Raw genomic sequence first — 7,955 nt, 5'->3', positions numbered from 1 at the left:
ATTACTCTACTCTGATGACAGAGATCTGCCCACTCGATCAAGGGCAAGATTCATGGAGGTTGATCGACCTCCATCTAGTAAGAAAAATAGGCATGGTCGTCAACTGAAGGGTTCTCCACCCTGTTCTCCTTCACCTACATAAAAATAGCCACTTTGATACAGTGGAACTGTCAAGATTTTCGTTCTAATCTCGATGACATTAAGACCTTGATCGACTCCTATCACCCCGTGTGTCTCTCCTTACAGGAAACATTTCTGATACCTGTCAATACAGTCACCTTTTGGCAGTTTTCTTTTAATGGAATGACAGGTTGTGTGATGGATGGGTGGCACTACTGGTCGATCAGCATGTGCCCTCCATAACTGTGTCTCTCGATACACCTTTGGAGGCTGTAGCCATCCATATTTCTTTAGGTCATACCATCACTGTTTATTCTCTCTACCTGTCTCCTGGTGAGACTTGTGATCAATTGGACCTTAATGCTCTCGTTGACCAGTTGCCATCTCCCTTTTTACTTCTGGGAGACTTTAATGGACACAACTCCTCTGGGGTAGGGCCGATATTGATGGAAGGGGTCGTTACATAGAGCATATGCTTTCAGAACACAACCTTTCTCTCTTCAATACTGGAACATATACTTATTTTCATGCACCTAGTCAGTCCTTTACTGCCATTGATCTCTTGATTTGCCAGTTTCACTTTTCACTCACTTTTTTTAGATGCTCGACAGTGACCCACGAGGCAGTGATCATTTTCCTATCATTATGTGGGGGTTAGCCATGGTTGATGCCACCCGACCTGAGTGCCATGGTGGAAGTTCGACCAGGCTGACTGGCCATCTTTGACTTCTCTCTCTGCTATGGTGTGCTGTGGCTCGGTAGTTGCTCGCAGGATCCCCTCTACAGTTTCTGTGTTCACTGCCAAGTTGTATGCTATTTCTCTTGCCCTGGATCATGTAGAATCTGTGCAGTACAGTAATTGTACTATTTACATTGATTCTCTTAGCTCTCTACTGGCCCAGGAATCGCTTAACGTTAGTTGTCACCCTGCTCTCGTAGATATTCAACAACGACTGGCCAATTTTTGTATATCCTCTGTTTCTATCCAGTTTTTCTGGATACCTGGCCACTTCGGTATTCACGGGAATGTGCTCGTTGACACTGCAACTAAGTCCGTCTGCTCTGTACATGGACTATGGCAGTTGGCAGACGACTTGGGGTGAACAACGTCATAACAAGCTTTTTCGAATCAAACCTTCTGTTGGTCTTTGGCCATTTTGCTTCCATAAGGATCGAAAGGAGGAAGTTGTCCTGGCAAGGCTACGCATTGGTCACAGTTTTTTAACTCATCATTTTCTTTTATCAGGTATTGATCCACCAATGTGTAGCCATTGCGACTCTCAAGTCATAATAGCCCACATTTTACTGTCATGCCATCGTTACGACCGCGAGTGGCAGCACCATTTTAGACACGTGTTTTCTAAGAGTTTACCCCTGGCGTTGGACAGGGTCATTGGCGATGATAACACTGTCTGATTTGATTGCATTTTTATTTTTTTTATGCACTATTGGCATATTTAATTGTATATAAATCTTTTATCCAAATTTTGGACATATTTTGGTTTTAATTCGCTGTATTTTTACATTTTACTCTAACTTACTTTCACTGTTTTTACCGGTTGTTTAGCGCAGATAGCCTCGTTGCATTGCGCCATAAAGCACCAAACAACCAATGTTCAACTTGTTTCGAATATATACTACTGTAGAAGAGTCCTTATCCCAGCTCTCATATATTTACATTACGATATATTTCTACTAAAAAGTAGTTTCTGGCGGTTTCTATAGGCAGTTGTTAGTATACTTCAGTAGGACTGCATACAGATTTCACCTTGTCTCAACTTATGTTGATAGTTTTCATTTATATATTTAATTGTATTGCATGTTACTAAGGTTCTATAGATGGATGGTCTTACGAAGGACGGTGCTGCTAGGGCAAATGGTGTTTCTATAAATAGATAGATCAATATGATGATGAGCTCATCGTAGGGTGTCTAAGCATGTGATTATATCATCAATATCTAGATTTAATTATATGTCCTGAAAAGTTACAAGTGAAACAATATTTTAACGAGACAACTATTATAACACAGTGTATTACATAGGTCAGTTTTTATCACACATATTATCTTAATTTATCCATTATTTGAGTCAGGTATATATTATAGCCAAAAATTAACCTTGAATACTGTTACGTCGCTGGTTGTTGGTTAATTTTCCGTAAAAATTCTTTCCAAAAAACTTCCCCGATACAAGACCTTTCTTAAATAAAACTAGTTTATTCTTTCTCAATATAACTTTGCAATACACTTAAATTCCACAGTCACTTTAACTTGAATACACCCTATAATTCACAACGATTCACGCACTTTACTTACGGCTTGACTTGATTATCTGTCTCTATATCTCTCTGTCTGCAATTCAATTATTTATCTCGTCACTTCTCGCCGGTCTTATATATATACAACATAGAGGGCGCATAGAGAAGACTAGAGTTGCCACGAACAGACATGATATTTCTAGAATCTCATAACGTGTTACTAGGGTCACGTGATTTCCGCTGTCGTAACAATACTTTTACAATTACCCATCAGTTTATGTGTAAAAACTTCACTAATTCATTAGTTATATAGATTTTGCTTATATATATGTTTAACTTGCATGACATACCTTTTGCATTTTCTGACATTTTATATGTAAAACACTTATTGCTAATTCATTTGTTCTATAGTTTTCATTTTTATAACTAATATACAAAAGTTCAGTAAAGAAAGATTTGTATTTAAATATTATCTGTCTTACTGTTATGTGATTGTACGTTCCCGTAACTTAAGAAAGTCGTCGTACATTTAGTGTAAATTCAACATAAGTTGTTTTTGTTACTCTGTATAATATACAAGAGAAACTCTGATTATCACAGTGCTTTTCTACATTTTACGGACCCTTGGCCGCATACATTAACAGTCTCTTTTGGTTGACGAAAATAGACACTGCAGTGGCTCTGTGTTGTACACCTATTTACTGTCAAAAGAGGTTTTATCGATGATCACAAGACTACTTCAAAAGTGCATAACATCCTTTCATCCCTACTAGACACCATTGGTTCTTTAATATAAGAACACAAACCTTTTATGACTGTAACTTATAACTTTATCTTATTTTTGTTATTGCTATGAAGTTTACTAATTTTCTTAAATGTTTATAAGATTTTCGTTGATGTTTAAAATGTAAAAACTAAAAATCTATTACTATGTTATACAGTAGAAATCATATTAACTTAACTATAATAAGCATGGTTTTTGAACAGTAGCCTCTGGATATAAATTTAATCATGTTGGACAATTTCTGACATGTTTTAATGTGAATATATATATGAACGCTCTTTATAAATTGATATAATGTAAAGGATAGATATGTCTTTTTTTGTAGACCATACCTTCTGTCGTGAGATCACAGTACTTACAAGTATATCAGTACTTGTTATATAACTCTATCATTGGAGCAATATCATAGCGTTTAACAACTTATCTGACAAATTCTCAGTATCTGTGTAATAATAATCTAATTTTGACTATTATAGTCAATGTTCTGTGTTGTTATATATCAGACGAAATATATTATTCCTTGTTTTCATTAAGTTTAAATATTATATGGCAATAGAACAGGTTGATTCTCAAATTGAGGACATTGCCTGCCATATGATTAATTAAGAAAGGTCAGTAGGAGAGTATAGCTGAAAAGAAACTATACAGGAATAGTACGATAACTAAAATGTACTAGACTTGTATGAAAGTTAATTTAATCTAGGTAATCCAGTAGTTTATAATTCATACACGTTTCAGTTTTATTGCTAAATACCAAAGTGTATCGAGATGCCGGCATAATTTGCCCCTCAGATAAATTTCAAGAACACTGACCAAGATGGATGATACTGATATTTCTTTGTGTCTAAACAGTTACACCCTGTAGAAGATGACTACGTATAGATCTTAGTAAGTTATATTTGTAAATAATAGTGGTTTTAAACTACAAATGTGAATTCTAGATCGAAAACAGAAAATAGCTTCCTAATTTATTCTCAAATTTTGAGAATGTTATGAATGTATATTTAGCTTTGTGTATTGTTATATATTGAAATGTTGTTGTTGTAAAATATGATGAGCTCAGCAAAATACAAAAACTATATACTAACGTTTTTCTTTTATACACTATATTAAAATCTTAAATACTGAACTGAAGTGAACAAGTAGTATTATGGACATAATGTACAAAAGTTGTATGAAAGCTAATCTAGTACTTTATAAACTAAGATGTTTGCATAAAAAATGTATTGGTGTATCTTGAATATTACTTATCGACCCTATTTGCATAAAGTTTTAGTCAGCAAGAAACAAGCTCTTGACAACGATTCGTAAAAATACAGAAAGGTAAGAATAGTAATAGTTAAACATATATATTTATATAGATTCTTTAAACAGAAGTTATTCATGATGTTAGAAAAATACGTCTTGATAGAAATGAGTAAAAACCCTATAAACCGAGCGCATTCGAAAGGTGGACCTTTCTTCTTCTTCAGAGGCAAACTAGGAATGGTGGTGTAATCGAATGAGTGATATATATTGTTACGTCTCTGGTTGTTCGTTTGTTAATTTTTCGTAAAAATTCTTTCCGAGAAACTTCAGCGATACAAGACATTTCCTAAATAAAACTAGTTTATTCTTTCTCAACTCAACTTTGCAATACACTTAATTTCCACAGTCACTTTAACGTAAGCACACGCTATAATTCACACCGATTCACGCACTTTACTTACGGTCACAACCGCGCTTGACTCAATTGTCCGTCTCTGTCTCTGCCTGTCTGCAATTCTATCTTTGCCGTCACTTTATTTGCCGGCTTATATACTTAAAAGCGTACATGTAGATTACACTCGTCTCTTCGTGAATCTTCTAGATACTCATCACGTGTTACTAGCGTCACGTGACTTCCGCTGCCATAACAATATATACAAAGGGAGTTTAGTGACGTCATTAGATACACTAACTTATAAAACTAAACATGAGATTTTAGTAAGCGTCCTTTTCAGTACAAAAAGATGTTATACAATATAATAATTATAGAAATGAATTAGATAACTATTTTACATATAAAATGTCAGAAATAGCTCTCCTGCAAGTTAAATATATAGAAGCCAAAACTATAGAACTAATGATCTAATGAAGTATTTTATACATAAATTAATGGGTAATTGTAATAGTATGTAAGGTAAACTACTGGCTATAATATTTGCCTTACTCAAATAATGGATAAATTAAGATAGTATGCATGATAAAAAACGACACTGTGTTATAATAGCTATCATATTAAAATAATTGTTATAATTGTAACTTTTAGGACATATAATTAAATCTAGACATTGATGATGTCATCGCGTGTTGAGACACCCTACAATGAACTCATTGAACTTTCTTCCTACTTGAACAATCCATTTATAGAAACAACGTACACTCTAGCAGCACTAATTTTAGTAAGACTATTCGCCTATAAATCCTTAGTACCACTGTCCGCCTATAGAAACACCGTCCACCTATGTAAAACACATGTAGTACAGTTAAATATATAAATTAAAACTATAAACATATGCTGAGATGAGATAATCTGTATGCAGTCCTACAGAAGTATAGTAACACTGTCTGCCTTTCTAAAAAGAATGTAATGCAATTAAATATATAAGAGAAAAACTATAAAGTTGATAAGAATGAAACAGCAGATTTAATGTTTTATTTATAAAATGAAACTGTAATTATGACGTAGAACTATGACGTCATCGTCTTTACTTCTCTTTCCCCTATTGCCTAAGGCAACCAATCAGCATAAGGCAGTATCCTTTTTCCTCCAAAATCTCGGGTATCTACTACTAATATAAAATTGCGATGGAATGGAATGTATCAAAACTACATTTTGACATTGTTTGGCATTTTGTAGGTAATGTGATACCACTGAAAATCAATGGAATGGAAACTATTCATACACTTAGATCCTACAGATATATTCAGAGGAATGATTTAAAATTTACAACACTGTCATATCCCTTGTACTTAATGACACTGGAAAACAAAGGAATTTGGATCAACCAGGATCATTCAAAAAGAGACCTGCAACAATTAAGTCATGCCTTAGTCGTGATGAGCGTGAACACAAAAGTCAAAGACAGAAGCCGTCCAGGTGCCCTAAGCAATAGTAGACAACGTAATCAAGAAGCATCTAGTCCTTGAAACCAAGCCAACAGGGTATTGGTTTCCCAAGATAAGGCTTCCAGTTGTACCTGATGTTTAACCATCGCATACCTTAAGCAGTTGGAGAAGAAAGGAGTATTTGCGCTATTCCAAATGAAGACATGACAGTCAAGTCGGTGGATGCTGGAAAACTGTTATCCTCATACACCAGATGGATTATGAAAAGTAAGCAGAAGGGAGTAGTGTAATTTAGACATGACAGTCTTTTATAATGGAAATTACGCGAATAGTAAATGTAGTTGAGATGCATGATCGTCAGATAGAGCATGACCGGATTTGGTGGCATGGATTATAAAGATTGGTGAAGCTCCCAAATCTTTATAATATAACAATCTCATGTATGTGTTAGAATTAGTATTGAGGATACTAATACTATACTATCACTTTAAGCTGTGTAATACTTCTGTTATGACAAGTCAAAACCATTATTGTAATACAAATATATATTAGTCACCTCAGTTTATTTTCATAAAAATTTGGCCTCTGAAGATCCGTCATGTGCCCCACCCCACCCCGTGGCTCCATGAAAAGATTTAGATCTTATAATGCTAAAATTCGGGATTCAATCTTTGGTGAATACAGCACAGATAGCTCATTGTAAAACTTTTCGATAGGCGAAAGACACAGATCTGAAATAAATACTATTGTTCATTCAAGCTGTCATAAATGATAATTTTGTAGAGACGATTTTACATACTTACATTTCATTATGGAGTGGGGTTACCACGAACAGGAAGGGCAACCTGCCACCAATATTGCATAGTCAAAATCTGAGATTTGATTACGTCCTGGTGTACTCTTGATCTCTCCTCTGAAAGAGCTGATACCATAGCATCATTAATCATTAGGGGTCAATTGCATCTGTATAGGACAGTATAAAAGATCATAGGATGTGGTTCTCATAATGTTTAGTATTCATAATACTATTCCATAGGATGTAGCGATCGATACATACAGTGGAACCTCGACATTAAGGGCACATTTCCGACTGTACAAATGCCCTCTAAAGCAAGGTGCCCTTAACATAAAAAAGGAGTCATAGATATAAAATCTTATTTCCCTTTCAGCAAGCTTATTCATCAACCAATAAATACTCTTTATTCACAAATGCTTAAATTTTAGTTATTTTCATTAAAACATAGACGTCTAAATAAAAAATACTTCGAAAACAAAGATTTTGAGTACTTACAGTGTTTATCTATATACTACTAAAACTCTAAGATTGTTTGTTTGTGGGCTTGTCTGTAATTAAATACAGCAAAAACGGCACACAATACCACCATATTTGTAATGAAATGAGAATAGAAACAGAATAAAATAAGTTTCATTAAAATCGGGCCACGGGTTACCGAGTTAGCCCCGTTTTTCGGGTTACTTTTATGAAATTTTCTAAATTAATTTAGGTACACTAGATGGCACTACATATCGATTTATCTATCTATCTATTCGTTTTCAACCTGATGAATCTACACAACAATATATGCACTACAGAAATTAAATGATGAGATGAAAATGTGTTATAACGGCGTAGAAAGAACAACAATAAAATGGACCTACAATATTATTGACAATTTGCAAATAGTAACTATGGAGATGAGGTAA

The sequence above is a fragment of the Limulus polyphemus genome, unplaced genomic scaffold (assembly GCF_000517525.1).
Source record: "Limulus polyphemus unplaced genomic scaffold, Limulus_polyphemus-2.1.2 Scaffold2108, whole genome shotgun sequence".
Taxonomy (NCBI): Eukaryota; Metazoa; Arthropoda; class Merostomata; order Xiphosura; family Limulidae; genus Limulus; species Limulus polyphemus.
This window is presented reverse-complemented; position numbering follows the sequence as displayed.